This window comes from Mobula hypostoma, chromosome 1, assembly GCF_963921235.1.
Source record: "Mobula hypostoma chromosome 1, sMobHyp1.1, whole genome shotgun sequence".
Classification (NCBI taxonomy): domain Eukaryota; kingdom Metazoa; phylum Chordata; class Chondrichthyes; order Myliobatiformes; family Myliobatidae; genus Mobula; species Mobula hypostoma.
Genome location: NC_086097.1, coordinates 59,540,546 through 59,567,181, shown reverse-complemented (window position 1 = coordinate 59,567,181; position 26,636 = coordinate 59,540,546). Strand labels below are relative to the sequence as shown.

The 26,636-nt window shown below is 42.1% G+C and overlaps 1 long non-coding RNA gene across 2 annotated transcripts; it reads left to right on the top strand.

Moving 5' to 3' along the window:
• Positions 1-277: 277 nt before the first annotated feature.
• Positions 278-20,935, top strand: LOC134356268 (uncharacterized). Of its 2 annotated transcripts, XR_010020326.1 has the most exons (4): positions 278-721; positions 3,402-3,564; positions 12,459-12,547; positions 20,715-20,935. It is a non-coding gene; the product is annotated as an uncharacterized LOC134356268 (long non-coding RNA). The 2 variants fall into 2 exon arrangements; XR_010020324.1 differs by lacking the exon at positions 3,402-3,564 and having other exon boundaries at positions 285-721.
• Positions 20,936-26,636: the final 5,701 nt, after the last annotated feature.

Below are 26,636 nucleotides of genomic sequence, written 5' to 3'. Positions count from 1 at the left end.
GAGTGAAATTCAGGCAAGAGCTAGGGAGCTGTGCGTCAAGGCCGGTATACAGAGCAGACCACATGAAAGGAGACAGGCCCAGCCACCCTGCCGCCTACATGATTTTGTTGTTGAGGCCCAAACTGAACGCACACCTGTCACATCCTCTGATGACCTTTTCAAGCACTGTTTCTATCCAGTTATAGACAGACTTCTGACTGAAATGAAAAGGCAGTTCTCAATTGAGACGGCGGTGGGGGGGGGGGGTTGTTTTGACTGGAGTCTCAGCACTGAGTCCCCAACACAAGCTCTTCCTAGACAAGAATAGTCTTTGGCCAATGGCCCAATACTATGGAGTGACTGAAGTGAACCTGACTGCAGAGCTACATCAGGTTCGGCGTCTGCTGGAAACAAAACAAAAGCAAGGACAGACAGTGAATGACACAGTAGAATTTCTAGCTCTAATGAGACCTTACCGTGATGCAGTTATAGATTTATACAATCTAATCTGCATATCACTGACTCTGCCTGTGACATCTGCCTGATGCGAATGGAGTTTCTTTTGCCTCAGACGCCTCAAAAACTACCTAAGGAATAGCAGCGGCGATGCTCGGAACAGCAACTTGGCCCTGTTGGCCATAAACAGCCGGAGGACCAAAGCACTTGACATCCTTAAAATCACTGATGCTTTCGCCACCAATCACAACAACAGATGGATTGTGCTTCTCTGAAAACATCAATGGTGAGTGCAGTTGATTTTTCCAAAAATTTGGGCCAAGACTCATGCTGATTATTATTATTATTTTGTGGTGGATACCCCATAGTCCTTATGTTTCCTGCAAATCCTAAAATATTACATTTACTGCTATTAAGCCTACTGGTTTTGCTTAGACTTCCAAGCGGTGATTCTGTGGATTTTTGTTTTAAATTCAGGAGCTGAATTAATTGAGGTATTGCATGGTCAGAGTACGATTTGTCCAACTCCTGGTAAAGCCTTGCATTTGTTGTTTGCCTTATTTGACTTTAATAACAGTGCATCTTTTTTTCAGATTATGAGGACACTCAGTCCTCGTTTATTGTCATTTAGAAATGCATGCATGTATTAAGAAATGATATAATGTTCCTCCAGAGTGGTATCACAAAAAAAAATACAAACCAAAGACTAACACTGACAAGACCACATAATTTCAACATATAGTTACAGCAGTACAAAGCAATACCATAATTTGATAAAGAGCAGACCATGGGAACAGTTAAAAAAAGTCTCAAGGTTCCAATCCACTCTTGATAGTCCCCGATAGCAGGCGGCAGAAGGGAAAAATTCTCTCTGCTATAAACCTCCAGGCACTGACAACTGTCGATGCATTGGAAGCACCCAACCCCAGCCGACTCTGAGTCCGTCCGAAATCTTCGAGCCTCCGACTAGCCCTTCGACACCAAGCTCCGAGCACCATCTCTGCCGAGCGCTTTGACCCTGTCCCGGCCGTCGAGCAAGAAGCAAAGCCGAGGACTTGGGGCCTTCCCCTCCAGAGATTCTGGATCAAACAGTAACAGCGGCAGCGAAAAAGGCATTTCAGAATTTTCTCTAGATTTTCCTCCATTCTCTTACGTCTGTCTCCATCAAATCAGAATTGTGCACGGTCCCCTACTTGACAGATTACAGATATCATTCAACGGAGTAGCCGCATAAACTGCGTCGCGCCATCTTCTCCTCCTCCTGTCTATGTAATTGTCTGTCTATGTAATGTGAATAGCAGTGGACATTGAGGTTAGTGTTGTGTTTTTCAGTTGAAAAGCACACAATTGATGCTGATTGCAGGATTAGTGCGTGATTCACGTTATGCGCTGTGGGTCGGATGCTCTGTTGGTTTGTTTGTTTATGCTCTGTGTAGCCCGGCTTGTCTCCGATGCCGTTGACACTGTCACAGTTCAATTCTATATTAGATCTATCAATCGCTGTTGCTTGTGAATCAACAGAGGCATTTATAGTAGGCACATAATGCTTGAAACTGACTTTTGAATGCCACGCGTCTGGCCTTGTGAATACATATTACCATACAGCACATCTCTCAGCATTGTCGCTGAATAATTCAGCCCCACAGTAGCACCAGCAAGAAAAAATCTCTGGCACCGCCACTGTGGTCTATCATTATGGACCAAATGCTCACCACAATACAATTCACGAGCTGTTATCAAACTTCCTTATCTAATTTGTAGTCTTAAAGTGTAAATGGAGAGCACAAGTTTTTTGTTACTTTGTTTACTCTCAATGGCTAGTATAAGCTGATACTTTATGACTGTGGCTGTAACTATAAGATTTGAACCTCATGTATTATATTAAATTTTGTAGAACAATGAATGAAATGAACAGTTCAAAATGACAATTTAACACTTTCTGAACCCTTAGCATGTGGGGTCCGTATGTTTGTTTGTGAGCAATGTTTGCAGAGTGTCTGTACAGGGTAAACACTGTAGGTCCGTTAATGTATAATGTTTGCTGATAGCAGCTGGTTTCTTTCTTAGTTGTGGACACCACTATATAACACCCTGGGAAAGGTTTCACCACAAACATTACTCACCATATTATCTGATGTTTGGTTACCTGGAAAGCATAAGTTGGCGGACCACTGTGCGGCTACGCCCTATGTAGTGGAGAGTCAGATGCCAAACCTACCAGTTTTCCAGATGAAACCAGAGGATGGGAATGGGCCTGTCAAGATTCTCCATTGGAACCACCATCTGCCTTTGGGACAAGAGGTGTGGGTTGACCCAGAGCCCGACCTGGAACCTACACCTTGTAAGAGGACTCTGTGGCGATACGGGGTGACTGAAGGCCCAACAGCGGGAGAGATTAGACCGGCCCCTGCCCCTGAAAGGGATACTGATACGGAGAATGAGGAAATGGGGGTTTGGTACACACTGCCTTTTGTTTTTTCTTTACTAACCCTTTAGTCAAATTAAGAATTATAAAACTAGATTGTTTAATTGCATATGGTGCACTGTCTATTATTTCCTGGGACTGATTTGTAACTGGGGAACAAATCACGCAGCATCCACACAAACATGAGGGGTTTGCACCTCAATTTCACACGTTTGGTGGGGCCAGGGATTGTCTTCCCTAGACTTGCACAGCCAATAGAACCTGAAAGTCACAGTTACCATGTGAAAGTCTGCCAAGTTGGATTAATGGGTTCTTTTTTAGATTCAGGCTTATCACTTGTATGTAATATTAATACCCTTTGGTCAGTCCAAGGAACGTCGTGTGCTACAGGGAGTTACCATTAAGGTGTCTAATTGATTTATGAGGTCATGCTGAAAATTGTTAAAGAACAGGTGTTGCTTGGTTGAAAGAAACCAGGCCAAGTTAATGGCATGAGAACAAAAGATCTAACAGTTCATCTCTCTCTCGTGATTGCCCTAAGCTTGTGAAACTTGTATTCATCTGGGTGCACTTCCTGGTTTTTCTGGACTTCAACCAATGGCCGGAAATTGCTATTGGTGCTTAGGACTTGGGTGGTTTCTCGAGTGAGTTGGAATTGGGAGACTCCCCTAACAACAGCAACAATCATGTGATGACTACGAATGGTGAGCCCGGAAATCTTTCTGACTTGCTACGTAGTATTTTGTGTGGTTTATTTGTGCTTTCTATTTTATGATAATAAATTAGACTTAAGTTACTCTATTATTACCATATCTCCTGAACACTTCAATAGTTTGAGTTTGATCAACCCTCACACCTCATTCTTGGTTTCTGAATAGCCTTTTGGACAATACCATCTCCAAATCTAACAGGTCTTTGGACTTGAACATCAACATATTTTGTTGCTCAGAACTACCTTGGCCTCGAACATGTATAGTATATGTCCTACCCTCATTAGACCTGCAAATGTATTACCTCACATGTCCCAGTTGATCATTATCATTCTGTAGCCTTAGATTTCCCTCCCCACGATCAACAACAGCACCAATTTCAAGAAGTATGCAACCTTCTTAATCATACCCCCTATATTCACATCTAGGTCATCAATGTATATACTGTAATGAATAACAAGTGTCCCAACACCAAAACCTGTGGCACACTCTGGTCACAGATTTCCAATCACAAAAACAATCCACTATCAAATGCCTCTGCTTCCTATTATGAAATCAAATCTAAATCCAACTTTCTTGGATCCAACGTGCTCTAATCTTTTGAACCAACCTTCTATGTGGGATCTTGTCAAAGTCTTTACTGAAACCTATGTTAACTACTTTAACTACACTATCCTAATCAACATATTTAGTTACTTATTCAAAAATTCACTGAAATGTGGCTCTGCTTTTCCTTGCCCCAATATCCTTGCAGCCAATGAGTCAAAGTGAGATCTTGCAATAGTTCATACTTAAGTAGGTGGAAATTAGTTCACATAATGGATAAATTTGAATTTCCAGCCTATCATTGCTACAAAGTTGGTGACACTTTTCTCCTCACTGCAGGGACTGCTGTGTCCACAGCTCTTTTGGGGAGATATCATACTCAACCAGCTCCACACTCATCAATGAGAAGGTGGCTCCGAAACTGAATGGCATAGAGTCCATCAGTTTGGTTATTTCATTCTTCCAGTTCTTGTCATCCCTCCAATGTCCCCATCAGAAGCACATCAATGAACAGCTGCAGACACTTGTTCTAATGACTCATTGCTGCCTGCCAATTTAAATATTCCTGGAGTAAGATGAGGCTTAGACAGCAAGCTCCATAGCAAGTCTGTAACAAGTTTTGACAAAATGAGTAATGTCAACCTCGATATATTTATTAAGTACACAAGGTATCTACTTTACATTTTTGCTGAATTTACCCATGGTCTGATTCACATTCAAAGACAATTTTAGTATATATAAGATGCAACTTTCAAAGCACCTATTGCATATATATGCAGGTTGTGTCAGAATGAATTTCAAATTTTATCCATAGTTAGGTTTTTGTGGCCTGTATTCCATCTATCCTGTTGCTTATTCTAATATTATTCTGTTATTATTAATAGCTCCAATGGGAAAATGGAAAAGATAAATCAATGATAACCTGGTTATGATTCTTTTATTTTTCTGGAAAGAAATCATAGAATCCTAGAAGATCTATCATCAAAGGCTGAAAAACATATAAGAAAACAAGTTGTTTATTTTTAAGTTGACATGCAAATATACTTTCAAACTGCAGATTCCAGCCTGTGAGTTTCAATATCCTATTGAACTTTCTGTAATATTGATCGATTAACCTGAAGAACAACACATGTTCCATTGTGTATAAATTTGCATTGCAGTGCTACTTTATAGATTGGGAGGAGTGAGTGTGTATGATGAAGAAGGTAAGAAAGTGTGGAAGGAATCATAAGATGGACTGAAGAGTCACTGCATCACATAATGCATTGAAGATCAATGGATTAAATTCAATAGTGGTCAGAAAAATTGGCAGCAAACCTCCAAAGTGATAAACTTTTATTGATTCAACATGAAGCACTGAAGCCTATCATATAAAGGTGGCGATCATAATATGATAGAATTCATCCTGCAGTTTGAGAGGGAGAAGAAAAAACCAAATGTATCAGTGTTTCAGTGGAATAAAGGGAATTGCAGAGGTTTGCGACAGGAATTGGCCAAAGTTAATTGCAAGGGGACACTAGCAGGGATGATGGCAGAAAAGCAATGACTAGAGTTTCTGCAGGCAATTTGGAAGGCGCATTATAGATTCATTCAAAGATGAAGGTTTCTAAAGGGAGGATGAGCCATTCGTGGTTGACAAGGGAAGTCAAAGCCAGCATAAAAGGTAGAGAAAAATAGAGCAAAATTAGCGGGAAGTTAAAGATTGGGAAGCTTTTAAAAGCCAGCAGAAGGCGACTAGTAAAGCCATAAGGAAGAAAAAGGTGAAATATGAAGGTTAGCAATCCAATCATATAGAAGAAGATATCAAAAGTTTGTTTTAGATATATATCCAGTAAAAGAGAGGTGAGAAGGGAGTGCTGGAAAATGATGCAGGAGAGGTAATAATAAGGGTGGGGCAAGAAATGGCAGATGAACTATTAAGTATTTTACATCGGTATTTACTGTGGAAGGTACTAGCCAAAATTTCGAAAGTGTCACAGGGCAGAAGTGAGTGTCGTTGTTATTACTAAGGATAGAAAATTAGAAGCTGAAAAGTCTGAAGGTAGATAAGTTACCCAGAACAGATGGACTGCACTCCAGGGTACTGAAAGAAGGTAACTGAAGAGATGATGGAGGCGTTAGTAACGAGCTTTCAAGCATCAATCGTACAGAGTACAGGGAAGGTATGTTCCTGTTAGCAGGAAGCACAGGGATGGAAAGATAAGAGAACCTTAGATGTCTTGAGGGGTGATGAATTTAATCAAGAAGGATCAAGAAAAGCATGTAAAGCTTCAGAAGCCCAGATCAACTGGAGCACATGAGGAGTATACAGACGCCAGAAAAGAACTAGGGAAGGGAATTAGGAAAGCCAGGGGGCACTTTGAAAAGTCTTTGGCAAGTAGGATTAAGGTGAATCCCAAGGCATACTATACATATCAAGAGTGAAAGGATATCTAGAGAAAGAGAGTGGGACCACACAAAGATAAAGGGGGGACCATTTGTATGGATGTAGAGAATATGAGTGAGGTATATAATCAATACTTTGCTTTAGTAGTTACCAAGGAAAAGGATATGGAAGACCAGATAATCAGTGCTGAGTGTTTAAATATGTTAGGGCACTTAGAGGTCAAGGAAGAGAAAGTGTTGGGACTCCTAATAATTATTAAGGTTCATAAGTCCGCAGTGCCTGATGGGATTTACCCCAGATTATTGAAGGAGGCAAGAGATGAGATTGCTGGGCCCTTGACCAGTATATTCACATCTTCTCTAGCCAGAAGTAAGGTCCCAGAGGACTCGCGAGTCGTGAATATTGTAATGCTATTTAAGAATAGAACAAGAGAGAATCCTGGGAGCTTTTGACTGGTGGGTCTCATGCAAGTTATAGAGAAATTGCTGGAGAAAATTCTCCAGCATTTGGAGCATTTGGAAATCCATTGTCTAATTAGGGAGAACCAGCATGGCTTTGTGCGTATCAGGTCGTGCCTTACCAAATTGATTGAGTTTTTTGATAAGGTGACATGAGAGATTGATGAGGGTAGGACAGTGCCTACATAGATTTTAGTAAGGTGTTTGACAAAGTCCCTCATGGGAGGTGAATCCAAAAGATTAAGGTGAATGGGGTCCATGGTGAATTGGCCATTTGGATAGAGAAAGGCCTTGCACATAGAAGACAGAGGGCAGTGACTGAAAGGACTTATTCAAGCTCGGAGTTTGCATGTCGTGGAGTTCTGCAGTGATCTGTGCTGGGACCTCTGCGGTTTGTGATGTACACAAATGACTTGGATGAAAATGTAGATGGGTGGATAAGTAAGTCTGTGGATGATACCAAGATGGCGGACTTGTGGATACTGTAGAAGACTGGCAAAGAATACAGCACGATATAGACCAGTTACAGATATGGGCTGAGAAATGACAGGTGGAGTTTAACACAGATAAATATGAAATATTGCACCTTGGTGGGGCAAATTTAGGGAGACAGTACACTGTTAAGGGCAAGATCCTTAACAGTGTTGCTGAACAGGGAGAACTTGGGATCCAGGTTGATAGCTCCTTGAAAGTGGCTACACAGGTCAATAAAGAGGTTAAGAAGGCTTATGGAATGCTTGGCTTTATCAGTCAAAATTCATTGAGTTCAAAGTCATAAAACTCTGGTTAGGTCACATCTGAAGTATTGCATACATTTCTGGTTACCCCCACAATGGGAAGAATATTGAGGCTTTGGAGAGAGTGCAGAGGAGGTTTACCAGAATGCTGCCTGGTTTAGAGGTTATGTGCTATAATGAGAGGCTGGATAAAGTAGGGTTGTTTTCTCTGGAGTGCCAGAAGCTGAGAGGAGATCTGATAGATGTTTAGAAGATTACGACAGGTATAGACAGACTGGACAGAGTATCTGTTTCCTCGGACTGAAATGTCTAATACCAGAGAGTATCCATTGAAGGTGAGAGGGGGTAGGTTCAAGGAGGATGTGAGAGATAAGTTTTTTTATTCAGAGAATCGTAGATGCCTGGAATGCACTTCCTGGTATCATCATCATCATGGCTTGGCTTCGCGAACGAAGATTTAGGAAGGGGGCTGCCTGTGTCTGCTCCAGACTCGTTGGTAGTTGATGAGGCCAATACGGGACAGGCAAGTTCGGCCACAGTGGCTGCAAGGGAAATTCTGTTCTGGGTTTGGTGCTGCTGTGTCATGGTTCTTCTTCCTTCTCCTTTTGTCCTCAATGCCATCCCTGCGTGCATTCTCAAAGGTGGAGACAGACTGGTGAATGGTGTGTCGCCAGGCCTCGCGATCGGAGGCTAGATTAGACCACTGGCGATGGTCAATGTGACAGGCACCAAAGGATTTCTTCAGAGAGTCCTTGCACCTCTTCTTCGGTGCTCCTCTGTCACGGTGGCCAGTAGAGAGTTCGCCATACAGCACAATCTTGGGCAGGCGATGATCCTCCATGCTGGAGACGTGTCCTGCCCAGCGCAGCTGCGTCTTCAACAGCATGGCCTCGATACTGGTGACCTCCACCTGTTCAAGGACTTCGATGTTGGTGATGAAGTCACTCCAGTGGATGTTGAGGATGGTGCGGAGGCAGTGCTGGTGGAAACGCTCAAGGAGTCGTAGGTAGTGACGGTAGGTGACCCACAACTCAGAGCCATACAGGAGGGTGGTCAGTACAACGGCTCTGTACACACTGAACTTTGTGCCTTTCTTCAAATGCTTGTTGTTCCAAACTATTTTGTACAGCTTGCTGAATGCGCTGTTTGCCTTTGCCAGTCTTTTGTCAATCTGTTTGTCGACCTTGTCATCTGACGAGATGGTGCAACCCAGGTAGCTGAACTGATGGACTGTCTTCAGCTCTACTTCACCGATGGTGATGCGAGGAGGGTGGTAATCTTCTTGAGATGCAGGCTGATGGAGAACTTCTGTCTTCTTCAATCTGACTCCCAGTCCGAAGAGCTCAGCAGCCTCTGCGAAGCAAGATGTTATACGCTGCAGGGCTGTCTCTGTGTGGGCAACAAGAGCAGCATTGTCGGTGAAGAGTAGCTCTCGGATGAGGTGCTCCAATGTCCTGGTGTGGGACTGTAGTTGCCTCAGGTTGAACAGGCTGCCATTGGTGTGGTATCGGATGTAAACACCGTCCTCATCATCAAGGTCTTCTGTGGCCCTTTCGAGCATCATGCTGAAGAAGATGGTGAAGAGAGTTGGCGTGAAGACGCAGCCTTGCTTTACTCCGTTGTCTATTGGGAAGGGTTCTGAGAGGTCATTGTTGTGTATGACTTGGCCACTCTGATCTTCATGTAGCTGGATGACCATGCTGAGGAACTTTGGGGGGCATCCCAGTCATTCCATGAATTGCCACAGGCTTTCCCTGCTCATGGTGTCAAATGGTTTGGTAAGGTTGACAAATGTCATGTACAATCCCTTGTTCTTTGCCCTACATTTCTCTTGGAGCTGCCTGAGAACAAATACCATGTTGGTGGTGCTCCTGTTGGCTCTGAAGCCACACTGGCTCTCTGGGAGGTGTTTTTCTGCAATGACGGGCACCAATCTATTCAGGAGTACTGTTGCAAAGATTTTTCCAGTGATAGAGGGAAGCGTTATCCCCCGGTAGTTGGAGCAGTCGGACTTCTCCCTCTTGTTCTTATACAGGGTGATGATGACTGCATCACGGAAGTCCTGTGGTAGTTTACCTTGTCCCCAGCAGCAGACAAAGAACTCGTGGAGTCTGGTGTATAACGATGGGCCCCATGCTTCCAAATCTCAGGTGGGATTCCAACAACTGCCACTGCCTTGCCACTTTTCAAGGCCTTGCTCTATGGCCTTGACTGTCTCTTCTAGTGTTGGAATCTTGTCCAGTTCTGTTTTCTCTGGCTGTTGTGGGATGCAATGAATTGCTGAGTCTTGGACCATGCGGTTGGCACTGAAGAGAGTCTGGAAATGTTCTGACTACCGGTTCAGGATGGATGCCTTGTCTGTGAAGAGCGCCTGACCATCTGCACTGTGCAAGGGACTCTGGGCCTAGTGCAAAGGGCCGTACACCGCTCTCGAGGCTTCATAAAACCCTCTGTAGTCACCAGTGTCTGTGCAAAGCTGAGTTCTCTTTTCAAGGTTGGTCCACCACAAGTTCTGAATATCTCAAAACTTACACTGGAGGTTGCTGCATACAAGGCGGAAGGGTGCTTTCTTATCAAGACAAGTCAGTGCAAGGCAAGGTGCGCTGGGGCGGATCGCTTCTTCGCTAGCAATTCTTGGATCTCCTGGTTGTTTTCATCGAACCAGTCCTTGTTCTTCTTTGTGGAAAACCCTAGGACTTCAGAGATTTGCAGGATGGTGGTTTTTAGGTGTTTCCAAAGCACTTCTGGAGAAGAGTCTGTAGGGAAACTGGGATCCTAATGCCTCCACTGAAGATTCGTCTGAAAGTCAGCTTTCACTTCAGCTGACTTGGGGTTGCCAACCTAAAACTTCTTCCTTGGAGTGCCTCCTCCCTTTGGCTTGGGTTTGAAATGGAGACTGAGTTTGCAGCGGACAAGATGATAGTCCGTATGACACTCTGCGCTGGGCATCACTCGGGTGAGTACGACGTCCCGAAGGTCTCTCTGGCGCATCAAGATGTAGTCTATGACGTGCTTGGACTGAGAGTGCATCCAGGTTGTCTTCAGACTGTCTTTCTGCTGGAAAATGGTGTTAATAATGGGGAGTTGCTGCTCCGCGCAAAACTCTAACAGAAGGCGACCATTATCGTTGCAGTTTCCCACACCATGTTTGCCAAGTACTCCTTTCCAGGTTTCTGAATCTTGACCTACTCTGGCACTGAAGTTGCCAAGGATGAAGACCCTGTCGTCTGCAGGGGCGTTCCGTACGAGATTGCACAGATCAGTGTAAAACTTGATCTTTTCTGCAGGATCCACTTGAAGAGTACACGCTGAAGACTGTGGCATGCTGCTTGGTTCGAAGTGGGAGGCGCATGGAGATGATGTGGTCGGAGTAACCCATTGGCAAAGTTTTCAAGATTGGAGGCAATGGAGTTCCTGACCATAAAGCCAACGCCAGAAAGGTATCTCTCAGTCTCTGGCTTGCCCGACCAGTAGCGGGTGTAGCCAGCACCATGTTCTTGAAGGTTGCCTTCCTCTGGGAAGCGGACTTCACTGAGAGCAGTGGTGTCGACATTCAGTCTTGAAAGTTCATGTGCAACTAGGGCAGATCGTCGTTCTGGGCGACCACTGTCTGCTGTATCGAGCGTGGTTCTGATGTTCCAGCATGCGAGCGTTAGTCCTTGCACTCCTTGTGAGGCAGGTGTTCTCCTTTTCTTTTTATTGTTGCTCGACCATATTTGAGGATGCCCGTTGACTGCGCCTAGCCAACTGGGGGAATGGAAACGAGCTTTGGTTAGGCCACCTTTTCCAGGCACCGCTCCATGTGGAGCGAGCAGTGCTGTCCCTAGAGAAGGCTGTTTGGTCGTTCCGGGTGCTGCCGAGTGATATCGTCGTCTCCGGGGTCAACATCAGACGACCCATACATCTGAACCGCCTGCATGCAGGATCGGAACTGCGGCTTCCAGTGTCATCTTCCACCTGCTGTTTTCACCCCCTTCCCATCGCTGCAGGGCTTGATGAATGGTCGGGGAGGATGGTTGTAGATGTGGGCATGTGCTTCAGCCTGCGCAATGGTAATTTAGGTGGAGTGCAGTGTGTGCGGTACTGGCCCCACCCTTTACACCCAGGGTTCACCTGCCATAGCCCAGCAAACTGGGACAGTGACAGCGAAGTCCTCGGGTCGTAGGATTTATGTCGGAGTGTTCTTCTCCTAGGTGGATGTCCTGCCAAGGCTGACGAGCCCCATCTGCCCGGGTTTGGATTCAGAGTTGTCCTTCTCTTGGGCTGGCTGCCAACCAAGGTTAACGAGCCCAGCCTATCCATCCAGTTATACCGCCGGACGCTCGGTCACGCCATCACGTAGCAAGCTCAGTGGAAACAGGGAACACCGACGAGAAGGTGTTGCTACAGATGCAGTAATGTAGGAGAGGCCATTTTCAGTGGCCTTCTGCCTTGCAGGCCAGACAGTAACCACACAGCGATCACTACACCGGGAAAGGAGAGGCAATGTATTGTGCGTACACTTTCCCTGGGTGAGCGGGACGTCAGGCCCAGACCTCATCCCCCCGTTCCTGGTATAGTGATAGAGGAAAATACATTAGAGGCTTTTAAGAGGTGTTTGGATAGGCACATGGATGTAAGGAAGATGGAGGGATATGGATGTGGTGTAGGTAGGATGGATTTGTATTTTGATTTGTTTTTTAAGTGGTTCAGCACAATATTGTGGGCTGAATTGCCTGTTCCTGTTCTGTACTTTTCTATGTTTTATGTTCTAATCACTAGATTCTGGAATGTTTCTGGAGAACTGGAAAATTGCAAATGTCACTACAGTCTTCAAGAAGTGAGGAAGACAGAAGAAGAAAAAAATATAGGTGAGTTAGTCTGACTTCGGTGGTTGGGAAGATGTTTCAGTCCATTATTAAGTATAAGGTTTCAAGTACATGGAGACACATGATAAAATAGGCCAAAGACAGTATAGTTTGCTTAAGGGGAAATCTTGCCATCAAATCTGTTGGAATTCTTTGAGGAAATAACAAGAAGGATAGACAATGGAGAGTCAGTGAATGTTGTTTACTTGGATTTTCAGAAGGCTTTGATTATGTACCACACATGATGCTACTCAACAGGACAAGAGCCCATGACATTACTGGAAAGGTACTTGCATAGTTAGATGACTGGATGACTGGCCGAAGACAAAGACTTGTTCTGAAAAAGAAAGCTACTTTTGTTGTCAGTACTTATATGATAAAGTCAAGCCTATTTGCTTAAACATCCTACAAGTGATGCTGAAATTCCTCATTTCCACTCTGGTTTCAATAATCTGCTGGATAGATCTGAGGGTGAAAAATTGTGCAAACAGGGTGACATGGAGGCACAGGAGTCTGCAGTTGCTGAAATATGAAGCTAAAGGTAAGATGCTAGAGGGACTCATCGGGTCAGACAGCATCTACGGAGGGAAAAGGACAGTCAGTGTATTGGGTCAGGATTTTCAACTGGACTGAAAGATTGAGGAGAAACAGCCAGTATAAAAATGCAAAGGGAAGAGGTAGAATAAGAGCTAGTGAGCAATAGGTGGATCCAGGTGAGGAGGGTTGATCGGCATTTGGTGGAGGGCTGAATTGAAATTAATAACAGAGACAGGGTGATGATAGATGGAGACACCAAAAGGCTAAAGATGATTGAATCTATTAGGAGAGAAAGGGGAAGCATAGAATCAAGTGACAGACATGGGCAGGCAGAGAAAAGTATTGAGCAAGTGAACTGTGACAGGAGAGGCTCAAGGACTCTACAACACATGTTCTCGGTGTCTTCTTTTGCACATTGGTTTTCAGCCTTGTTTATATACAGTTTTTCATAAAGTTCTATTGTATTTTTTTCCCTATAAATGCCTACAAGAAAGTGAATGCCAATGCAATATATGGTAACGTGCATATTTTGATAATCAATTTATTTTGAACTTGGAGCATGTGGGTGATGGGAAGGTGAATTGGGTGGAGAGGTGGGGAAAACAGAGTTAAGGAGGCTGGGCTGAGTGTAAGAAGAAATGGGTAGATCAGAAGAAGAGAGAACAGGGTCTGAAAAGCAGTTTACTGGAAGTTGGAGAATTCAATATTCATCCCTTTGGGTTGTAGAATACCCAGGTGGAGTATAAGGTGCTCTTCCTCTAGTTTGCATTTGGCCTTAACCTGGCAGTGGAAGAGGCTTGAAGACAATCGTGTCAGTGTGCAAATAAGGGAAGAATTAAAATGACTGGCAAACAGAAGATCCAGATGGCCACAGCGACCCAGTTTTTGTGAGCCTGTCTCACTAGTGTAGTGATGTCTACATCAGGATTACCAAATTCAATAAGTAAAGGTGGTGGTTTTGCATGTGAATGCCTTCTTCATTGGGAAAATTTGTTTAGGCTCCTGGATGGTGGTGAGGGAAGATGTGTAGAGGTAGTGATTACACCATCTCCTACAGTTAGAGGGGAAGCTGCCAGTGGAGTATGAGGAATGAAATGAGTGGTGATTAACTGAGAGAGTAATCCCTGCAGAAAATATAGAAGCATGGGGAGAGGAAGCTGTGGCTGGTAGTGGAATCAAGTTGTAGTTAGGAGATGGTGTAAAGCATGATGTGGAGGCTGATGGGATGATAGGTGAGAACCAGGGGAACTCTATTCCTGTTCTGTCTGGGGAAGCAGCAGGTGGGGAAAGGGCAGAATTACTGGGAAGAGATGGAGGTGAGATCTCCATCAATAACAGTGGGGGAAACCTGTTTTATGAAAAAAGAGGGCATCTCAGATGTCCTCGAATGGAATGCTTCATCTTGAGATCAAATGTGGCGGAGACAGAGAAACTGATGATGAGAGCTGACCTGATCGAGGTGTATAAGATGATGACGGGCATTGATCGTGTGGATAGTCGGAGGCTTATTCCCAGGGCTGGAATGGCGAGCACGAGAGGGCACAGTTTTAAGCTGCTTGGAAGCAGGTACAGAGGAGATGACAGGGGTAAGTTTTTTACACAGAGAGTGGTGAGTGCATGGAGTGGGCTGCCAGCGACGGTGGTGGAGGCGGAAACGATGGGGTCTCTTAAAACACTCCTGGACAGGTACATGGAGCTCAGAAAAATAGAGGGCTATGGGTAACCCTAGGTAATTTCTAAGATAAGGACATGTTCAGCACAGCTTTGTGGGCTGAAGGCCCTGTATTATGCTGTAGGTTTTCTATGTTTCTATGAAATAGCATCGTTATAACTGATAGGATGGGAGGAGGTGTAGGCAAGGTATCAGTGGCAGCCGGTGAGTTTGTAGTATATGTCAGTGGATATTCTGTCACCTGAGACAGAGAGAACAAAGAGAGGTATCATAAATGGTCTGAGTAAAGTTGATGGCTGGGAAGAAGCTGGTCGCTAAGTTAATAAAAGTGACATGTTCCACATGGGTGCAGGAGGCAACACCAATCTAGTCATCAATGTGACAGAAGGAGTTGGTGAGGGGTTCTGGAGAATGTTTGGAATATGCACTGCTTGACAGAACCAATGAAAAGTCAACGCTGGGGGCTATGCCGATGGTTTACACCTTCAATTTGGAGAAAGTGGGAGAAGTCAAAAGGATAACAGTTAAGGAAGAGGATTACATATCTGTAATTGGAATTGTCCAATAATCTATTTAAAGATAAAATAAGCAGATCCGTATGGTTCTAAATCTCAAACTCTTTAGCATTTATTCAGAAATGTAACTATGACAACGAGTCAAAAAGGACTTATTGCCGCTGCTGTTACACGTGCCTAAAGTAACGTTGGGTAAATGTAAGACATGATCAACTTTCTCTCTCTCTCTCTCTCTGTCTCTCTTAATTTAAAATGCTTCAGTGCAGAACTGGCAGAATCAGTGAGATCATGTAAAGTAAGCACTGTAGAAGTGTTGCTCGTCTCCAGCTTCCCTTTAATAATGTAATATGTTAGTTTAAGTAAATAAATATCGTTCAGTAACTTGCTGAGTGAACTGAGAGAAAGAAACTGAGATGTTGTGTCAGAAGCACCAGTTAATGAAACTATAAAATTATTCCATGCCTGAATCCAGATGCTGAGCACTGGGTAGATTTCCTGGCAGATGAGATAACACAGGACAAAGAACTGAGTGATTCAATTGAGATAGTGCATGATTGGAACAAATAAAGCTGCCAAGCCACTGCATTTCCAGATGATTAACTCATCCAAAGCATGGACAGAGACAATGGTTGGAAGTGTTTTTACTCTATATTGAGCTAACTGTAGCAGATAAACCAGATAAGATGAAAGTTCAAATGCTTTTGTGTTTCACTGGTAAAAAGGGAAGATAATTGGAACATTATGTAAGGCTCTCAAATAATACACTGTACAATACATTTCTGCATTACAAGGACATTACAAGACATCTTGAAACAAATGATTATTCTAGTGACTAACAGGAAGAGAGAGAGAATATGTGCCATATTCAATGAAAAAATCATTTCCCCAAGCAGTGTCTGATGAAGAAGACATTGAAAGTCTAAGCTAACAAAAATTATCTATACGGCGACAGAGACTAGACTTCAATTACATAAAAAAAACCTGGAATCTGGTAATCAATACTGCAATCAATATTTGATCTCATTGTCCAGAGTACTGGTATTAGTAATGGTTTATTATTGTCACTTGTACAAAGGTACAGGGAAAAGCTTGTTTTGTATCCAGCTCATACAGATCGAAACATTACATAGTGCATTGAGGTAAAACGATAACAATGCAAAAGAAAGTGTGAAAGCAATAGAGACAGGGCAGCGCAGGGAAACAATAAAGTGCAAGAGGAGGTAGATTGTGAGGTCAAGTCCATCTTATTGTACAAGAGATCCATTCAAGTGACTGATAATAGTGGGATTCAAGCTGTGCTTGAACCTGGTGGTACGTTCTTTTAGGCTTTTGTACCTTCTGACCAATAGGAGAGGAGAGAAGAGAGAATTTTTGCAGTGGGTGGTTTGATTATGCTAGCTGCATTACTGAGGCAATAAGAAGTAAAGAAGTGACCACTGAGGTCAGTCACATACAAGAGAAAATCTGCAGATGCTGGAAATCGAAGTAACACACACAAAATGTTAGAGGAACTCAGCAGGCCAGGCAGCATCTATGGAAAAGAGTAAACAGTCAATGTTTTAGTCCAAGACCCTTCATCAGGACTGGGAAGAAAAAAGATGAGGTCAGAGTAAGAAGGTGGGGGGAGGGGAGGAAGAAATACAAGGTAGTAAGTGATTGGTGAAACCAGAAGAGGGGGAAGGGTGAAGTAAAGAGTTAGGAAGTGGATTGGTGAAAGAGATAAAGGGGAGATCTGATAGGAAAGGACAGGAGGCCATGGAAGAAAGGAAAAGTAGATGAGCACCAGAGAGAGGTGATGGGCAAGTAAAGAGATAAGGGAAGGGGGAATGGTGAAGGGGGGGAGGGCATTTACCGAAAGTTGGAGAAATTGGTGTTCATGTCACAGGTTGGAGGCTACCCTGATGGAATGTAAGGTGTTGCTTCTCCAACCTGAGAGTGACCTCATTATGGAGGTTGAAGAGGCCATGGACAGACATGTCAGAATGGGAATAGGAAGTAGATTTAAAATGGGTGGCCACCAGAAAATCCTGCTTTTTCTGGTGGATGGAGTGTAGGTGCTCAGCGAAACAGTCTCCCAATCTACTTTGGGTCTCACCGATATACAGGAGGCCACACCGGGAGCACCATATACAGTAGATGACTCCAACAGACTCACAGGTGAAGTGTCAACTCACCTGAAAGGAGTTTAGGACCTTGAATGGTAGTGAGGGAGGAGATGCAGGGGCAGGTATAGTACATCTTTCACTGACAAAGATAAATGCAAGGAGGGAGATCAGTAGGGAGGGACAAATTGATAAGGGAATTGCATAGGGAGCAATTCTTGAGGGATGTGGAAAGTTGGGGGGAGGGGAGGGAAAGATGTGTTTGATGGTGGCATCCTGTTGAAGATGGCAGGAGTTACAGAGAATTATAGGCTAGCCACGGAAGCTGGTGGGGTGGCAGGTGAAGCCCCGTCCCTGGTGATGCAGTGAGTGGATGGAGTGAGGGCACACGTGTGAAATGGAAGAGATGCACAAACAAGAAAAAATCTGCAAATCCTGGAAATCCAAGCAACACACTCAAAATGCTGGAGGATCACAGCAGGGAAGGCAGCATCAATGGGTAACCATAGATTTCAAGTTGGTTTCTATAATGGGTCCACAACTCTCTGCAGTTTCTTGTAGGTGTCTTTACTGTCCAGAAGCTCCAGAAAGCAGAGCCAGGGAGATGGTGTCCACCACAGACCTGTTTCAATGGTAGACAGAATTGCAGGGGGTTGAAATTGTCTAGGAGACTGGAATTAATGTGTGCCTTGACTGCACTCTCAAAGCACTTCATGATGGTAGATGACAGAGGGAATGGGCAGTAGTCATTAAGACATGTTACCTTGTTATTCCTGGTTATCAGGATGAGGGAGGGAATCACAATCTGAAGTAGGAAGAGTTTAAAAATGCTTGCAAATTCCTCTACCAGTGGATCCACGCAGGATCTAAAAGCATGGCCAGGGACTGATACTTTCTGTGGGTTCACCCTACAGGTGACCAATCTGATGTCCTCAATGGTGACTGTAGATTTAGTTGCACTGGATACTCTCAGGGTGGGTGGTGACATACCCATTCATTTTGGTTCAAAGCATGCATAGGGTACGTTTAGCTCATTGGGAAGAAATGTGCTGTGGTTGGCAATGCTGCCCAACTCTATTTTGTAACCCATTATGGTATGTAACCCTGCAATGGCTGATGGCTGGACTGGGAAACATAAGATCTGGCACTCTGTGATATCTGCTTCATTTAGTCAATGATATTACTCGAATATTCCCAGGAAAATAGACATCAGCAAGAAGCATATTGCAATTACACCCACACTTCACTTTGTTCTTTTTTCTGTAAAAGACTGTAGACGAATGGACAAGGGGAACGGGTCATGTCTCTAGTCCTTTGTACTTACTTCTCTGAAAGTATTTCAGTAGCATTTCTGTGACATATACTGTTGTCTGGCACAAATGGAAATGGAAATATAACACAATTGTCCAGAATTTAAAATCATTACCAAAAGAGAATAAATCTGGCATTTCTCCAAAATTGTTGTTTGTTTGCCCCAGGGCTAGGTTGTTGTTTTACCTTGGTGTTCACTGAGGTGTGTCACAGGGAGCCTCGTTTTCATCTCTTTGCCACAACCAGTGCAGCAATGAGGCTCTCATTTAGTTTTAATAGTGAGGATCCATCCCCAGACTTGTGATTAGGGACTAGGGCAGGACCACTGAACATTTTAATGCTTAGAATTTGTATAAGATAATACAATAATTTAGTGTTTCCCATTCAAACTTAGAAACATTCAGTAACAGCAATCAATTACACATTGAAAGTAATTACTAAATAATTTTCTGAACACTTTCTTGGTAGCTGATGTCATTTTGTAATTTCGTTGGGAACTGTGATTCTGTTTGAGCTGGAAAGCCAGTAGGGGATCATGCAGCATCTTTGGACTCCACACGGCACCCTCTGTGGCAGTAGCAGGGCCAGGAGTTTAGATGTCCACTGAGGCTCTGACCAGTGCTGGAAACCAGTATTTGTGCAGGGATACCCAAGTATGCCCAGGTTTAAGTGTTAGCAGTACTGCTCTGTAGTTGGTTCTTGAGAGTCCATTAGTAGATCAACAGAACGAAGACTATCATCCTCGACCTCGAGGGATAGCCACGACGATGACGACGACTGCTCTGTAAGTGTTGCTTGGATATTGGAAAAGAGAGGTTTCTTCTTTTCGCACTCCAGGCTTTTTATCTATTGATCAATGGTTGTTCCATTAAAATGTATGTTACATTAATAATTCTACACAGAATTTTGAATGAAGACAAGTATAAATAGTTAATAATTTATCTCCCTTCCCCAATCCCTAGCATCACAGCACAGTAAATTGGATGTGACTTTCGAGTTAATGCTATTTTTATTCCTGAAGAGCAAAACAAGTACTAGAAGGAAACTCCCTTGAGCTTTCTTGCCAAGAAATTGAAATTTTACAGAAAACAAAGAGCTGAATATGAGCTTAATTTTGAAACATGCTTCCTTACTTTAACTAGGACATGATGAAAATGCGTCCGTTATTCCAGCAGTGGCACAGAGACATGTTGCTGTTATTTGATTAAGGATTTCTATCAATCCATCTGACACTTTAAGAAAAATGTGTATTAATCTGAGCTTGTATTTCCTAAAAAAAACTGTTGGATATTGCTTGTTGAATAATGTATTTAGTACATACCCTTTATGTGAGAAATGAATGAAATGTCTTTTCCCTGCTCTTTTCATTACCCGCAAAGAGTGTAAAGATAAGTCATTTCTTTCAATGGTTAGTTCCCAGAGTCAGCTGATGGAAGATGATAAATTCAGTTACTGACTTTTGGTTTGTGCAGGGGAAGAGTTTGTCTATAGCAAGGTAGAAAATTGTTGTTTATTTTGATTGCATATTCTGCATGGGTATAACACACTGCAAAATTCGAGTGGTCTGACAGGAAATATGAATACCGATGACATTGCTTACTTTAGGTGATAGGGCTACAAGTAAATTTTCTTTGCTACATTGAATCCAATGCTATAACTCGTTGCCTTTAAAATCATGTTCAGAATTATTTCTATCTTGGAAAAATTGACGTACAATGAGATTTCTTATTTATTTAGCTCCAACTAGCACACATACTCTCAGTGGCCACTTTATTGGGTATCTCCTGATAAAGTGGCCACTGAGTGTATGGTTGTGATCTTCTTCTGTTGTGGTCCAGCCACTTCAAGGTTCGACATATTGTGCATTCAGAGATGCTCTTTTGCACAACACTGTTGTAATGCTTGTCACCGCTCCTGTCAGCTTGAACCATTCTGGCTATTCTACTCTGATCTCTTTCATTAACAAGGTGTTTACATTCCCACAACTGCAGCTCACTGGATGTTTTTTATTGTTTGCTTTTTGCCCTCTGTAGACTACTGCGTGTGGAAATCCCAGGATATCAGCAGTTTCTGAGATGCTCAAACCACGCCATCTGGTACCAACAGTCATTTCACCATTAATGTTACTGAGATCATATTGCAAGACCATCCCAATGTTTGGTATGAACAACAAATGAACCTCTTGACCATGTCTGCATGTTCTTATGCATTAAGTTGTTGCTACATTATTGGCTGATTAAATATTTACATTAACGAGCAGGTGTATTGGTGTACTTAATAAAGTGGCCACTGGGTGTAATCCGTTGCTTTTGAGAGTGCCACAAAATCTCTAGGTGTACATTTTACTTTCTTCAGTTCTGTCTGTGCAGTTTTTTTACATAATAGTTCACTATTGAAAATGCATATTCCTTTAATGGTTCCCAAGATTCCTGACTGCTGCTATAAACGTAAATATAACGAGGATAAATTATTCCACGTTATTTTTTCATATACAAAATAACTTGCATCATTGTAATGTACTTTAGAGTTCAATGCAAAGTGCTTTTGTTTGGTGTAATAATCGCAAACTAGTCACCCATTAAGTATGTCTCTTTTACAATGTATTTGTTTCACTTCCATTTTCATAGGATTCAATAATGCTATTTGATGCAGTGAAGCAGTAAAAAAAGTATTTCTAACTGGTCACTTCAACATCACTATGGGCAGATTTTTTTAGAAATAATTAAGATGTTATTATTTATATCTGTGATAGTTTAATAGCACCAGAAATTTAATGACTGTTATTCTGAGTAGTGAGATTTCAGTTAATGTGAGAATGCACTGAATACTTAAACATAATTGTTAAATTATCTCTAGCTTTCAAATTTTACAATACATTTTTTTCCGATCCTAGACAAGAAAATAGCATATTCGGAAGTATTAAAACAAAGGATATGTTTGGTTTTTATTAAGAATCTCTTCTGGGGTCCTTTTGAAGATGACATAAAAATCCAAATGAAACAGATCAGTTCTTTCTGTTTGTATATTTTTCTTTTTTAGTTCCTCAAGTAACAGTCAAAAAATTTATTAAACATGATTTCCCTCTCATAACTCTATATTGGCTTTTGCCAATCACATTATTAATTTTCCAATTGTCCTGTAAGTATGTCTCAATATTGGTTTCAAGCATTTCCCCTACTACTAAAACCAAACTGTAACATCTTGTTTTCTTCTCCTTTCTTTCAAGGATTTTGTGTTACCATCTATTATCCTCCCAAATGTGACAACCTCTTTAGAATCCAAGGAATTTTGAATGATAATAACAAATGAGTGCACCACATCCATAGCAACATTGTTCAAAGTCTTAGGAGACAGGTATAAACTTGGGATTTAAACACTTTCAATCCTGTTATTTCCTTATTTAGTGATATAATTTGTTTAGTCTATTAAATTAGATTAGATTATGAGGACACGAAGTCCTCTTTTATTGTCATTTAGTAATGCATGCATTAAGAAATGATACAATTTGTTCCTCCAGAATGATATCACAGAAACACAAGACAAACCAAGACTAAAAAAAACTGACAAAAACCACATAATTATTACATATAGTTACAACAGTGCAAAGCAATACCGTAATTTGATGAAGAACAGACCATGGGCATGGTAAAAAAAAAGTCTCAAAGTCTCTCGAAAGTCCCATCATCTCACACAGATGGTTGAAGGGAGAAACTTTCCCTGCCATGAGCTTCCAGCGCCGCAAACTTGCCGATGCAGCATCCTGGAATCACCCCGACAACAGTCCGACTCTGAGTCCATCCAAAAACTTCGAGCCTCCGACCAGTTCTCCGACATCAAGCAACAGGCACCATCTCTGCCGAGCGCTTCGACTCTGGCCCCAGCAACAGGCAATAGGCATTTCAGAAGTTTCTCCAAATGTTCCTCCGTGCTTCTCACATCTGTCTCCGTCAAATCAGGATTGTGCACGGCCCCTATTTAACAAATACGATATCATTCGGAGCGGCCGCGCGTGCTGTGTCGCATCGCCATCTTCTCCTCCCCTTAAATTAGGGGCCTAAATCAACTTTTCCTCACCTTTTCCTTTTGTGTTATTTTTCACTTATATTCTCACTGGACTCATGCTCCACATTCCCTTTCCTTATCAATATCTTGGTCCATTTTTGTTGAATCTGGACACTGGTGGATTTTTGTGCCATATAGTTTGTTGAATTTTAGTCAGTGCTTGCCTTCCATCATAACATGTGCTGTAGAGCTTAGGCCTTGTACATTCATACTATCACTCAGAATCAGAATCAGGTTCAATATAACTGGCTATGTTATGAAATGTGTTGTGTTGTGGCAGCAGCACATTGAAACACATCACATAATAATCTATAAATTACTATATATATAAATTAAATGAATAGCGCAGAAAGAGAGAAAAAATATATGTTCATGAGTTCATTGTCCATTCAGAAATCTAATGGTGGAGAGGAAGAAACTGCTTCTGAAATGTTGAGTGTGATCTTTAGGCTCCTGTACCTCCTCCTTGATGATAACAATGAGGAGAAGGCATGTCCTGGGTGATGGGGGTCCTCAGTGATGGATATCAGCTTTTTGAGGCATTACATTTTGAAGGTGTCCAGAATGCTGGGATGCTTTGATGCATTCAGTTTTAAGACATTAGCTTTAAATTGACTTAAAGCACTTTCAAGTTTAATGTACAGTTTTATCATATTGTGAGCACTCTTTCTTAAATAACACTTAATCTCAGGCATAAACAGTGGTGTAATTTCAGACAACACTTGAATTTCACAGCTTGTCAACCATTATCTGCAAAGTGAGAAACTGTGCTAATATTTCACTTTGACAACTTTTTATAAGAGCTAGGAAAACATAGGCATTAAATATGATGCAGGTTGACCACTGACTTTCCAGCACCCTTGGTTCCTGAGCCTTGCTAGATTGTTGTTTTGGCCGGATTAAAAGAGGTCACTCAATAATAATGGCAAAAATGGAATGTAGAAGCTTAGAAAGGATTATTAATTAAACAAAGATTAAATGTAAATTTATTATTTACTGTGCTCACAAAGAATGTTGCTTCTTGGTTATGTTTTTAAACATTTCATCCCAACAAAATTGTTTTATGTGTTTTGATCTCTCCCTGTGTCATTTTTCTTGCATCAAATACAAATTCATTAGCTCTTGTTCTGTCCTGAAGGTACATTTTTCTAACCCTTTAATTAAATCACCCAACAACTCAATTAACTCATCAATAGTAAATGCTTCAGTTTCATCTGCTTCATCATCACTTGCAATGTTTTTGTCAGTGTTCAGAACACTGTCTATAATTTCTGAGTCCATAAGGTGATGCACAACAGGTGTTTCATCATCAACAATCATCCATTCACATAGATTTCCTTCATTAAGACTATTTACTATATCCTTGAAAGCAGGTCTTGTATCACTTCTCCATACACAAGCAAATCATGAACAACTACTTTCTCCTTTAATACACAAAATCTGTAAAATCATCTTCAAGCTTTTCTTCAGGCACATTATCAAACATCAAGGCAGGCCACAACTTATACCAGCCACTCTTTAGCGTTGAAGGTTCTACCTTCTCCCACCCTCAAACAATGAACCAAAGAATGTCTTTCTTTAATAAATGTCTGTACAGAATTGCCAGCATTCACCACATCTCACAAACATTTCATGAAAAGTGAGGATATTTGGCCTCCTAATTTCACCCGGATGCAATATTTCAGGCAATGAGGTCTCTTTCAAAAAGCTGCACTCTGAAAAATGTGAAAAATATGCTCCCTTAAGTGGGACGCCTCACTGATTGGAAAGCTAATTGTTGAACAATGCATACATTGTTGTATAATACTGATATTTGATGATAGGCCTAATTAGGGTGTAATATTTATGTAAAGTTATTGAAGGTGTCAGCTGATGATGGAGCAGAAAGGAAAATAGGATGTTTCAATGGTAAGAGAACTGGTTACTATTCTGTACAGCTAACAAAGTAGCACAACTTAGTTCTTTACCTTTAAATACACATCAACCTCTTGTCTAATATTGCTGTACCATGTGCACATAGAAATCATTATTTACCTTGTAGGGTAATGCAATTCGGAGAAATGTACATAATCCACAACCACCAATATTGACTTTGGGTTGTGCTTTAAGAGGCCGGTTAGACATGATGACATTATTGCTTAAAAAGTTTTTAACATGCTCTTCTTGTGTAGGTTTGGAGTTCAATGAAATGTGTTATGGGCTTCATTAAATAAAAGATGCCTCACTTTGTTTTATTTGCGGAAACCTACAACCTCACCGTTATTATGACTGAAAATGGTGATGAGTTGCAAGATTAAATCTCACCTTGCTTTGCAAGAGGAGTGCCCACCTCTAATTTAATAACACACCGGATACCCTAACATACCTTGATGGGAGGACCTCATACATCCATGGTAAAACATGGAAACTAATTTAAGAGATGTCACCCACTTTACCTGACCGTGCGATAAAATTGTGTCCGGGTTCTCAATATGATGAATCATTCTCTCCTTTGATTTAGGTGAAATTGGGTTAATATGGCAAAGATCTTCCTCATGGCTGAGCAGGAGTATAAGCAGCACAGACTTGAGGAGAACTCAACCTTCAATTCTACTCCATCCACACTCAATTCTTATTGGAAACAAGGGTTAAAATTGCTCCCTGTAAGTGTCTTTCATGTAGTTAATTATCCAAGAATACAGCTAAGTGGGACAATCATAGCTCTTTCACTTACCCACCTTAATTCTGAAAAGAGGAGGTGATTTAAATTTCATATCATATTGTATGGAACTTTTATGTATTCCCTTCTTTTGTTGAAATGCACATGTAAAGCTTTTGGATTTCATCTCTTTTTGGATATGATGATCTTCCATTGTAATAATATGGACCTGAATGATGTAAATGGATCAGAGAAAGAAGGGAAGGTATTCCAAAATAATTCACGTGAAATGTTTTTATAGTGTAAGATGAAGAGAAATAACATTCTCTGAGTTGGAATCCGATGCACCTGCAGACATAGCCTCAAGACTCGAGGGAGTAGATTTAGGACGGAGATGAGGAGGAACTGCTTTTCCCAGAGGGTGGTGAATCTATGGAATTCTCTGCCCAATGAAGCAGTTTGAGTTGGGGATTGTGATTAGAGTTAAAGGCATAAATAGAGAAGGTATTTTTTCCTAGCTGGCCAGTGGTGTAGTGGCATCTGAACCAGACTTCAGGGCGAACAGTCTTGAGTTGAAATTTGGCCGGTTCCTTGCCTGCTTTCCATCCATGCTGGGTGATAAATGCTGATGAAATGACAAGGGTGCCACCAGATGTACCACAAGGCACGGAGAGAAACAAGATTTTTTGCAGTGTTTGCTCTCTTTTGAGCAATATTGTTTCCTGGATTAATTGAACAGACTTCCTATTTTACAGGTAATCATTGAAGGGGAATGTGAGAATTGTTTATGAAACTCTCAGTTCGGCTAGCGGCTTAATCTAGGGGATGATAGCCCCCCGGCCCGGCCAAACTTAAGAAGTCTCATTTGGGTGGATGCTGTGCTATGTGCCCCTAGTACAAATCAGTAACATGAGATAACAAACAGTACACATTATACGATTAAACAATTGAGCTTTATAATTCTCAATTTGACTATATAGTTAGTGAAGAAACAAAAAAAGAAAAGGGCCCATTTTCATGAAACAGTCTAATGCATAAACGTTGGAGCTCACTGATAAGGCCGTTCATCCACCATTAACCTCCACTGATTGTTGCTGACCTTCGGACCTTCGCTCTAAGTCCACTCTGTCCAGCGGTCTACCAACTCTTTCCATTCACGTCTTCTCTCCTCATCTCCCCCCCCCCCCCGCAAAAGACCGTGAAATCACTGCTCCCAGACACACAAGATAGAATAACATCCCGCTCATTGGCTAAC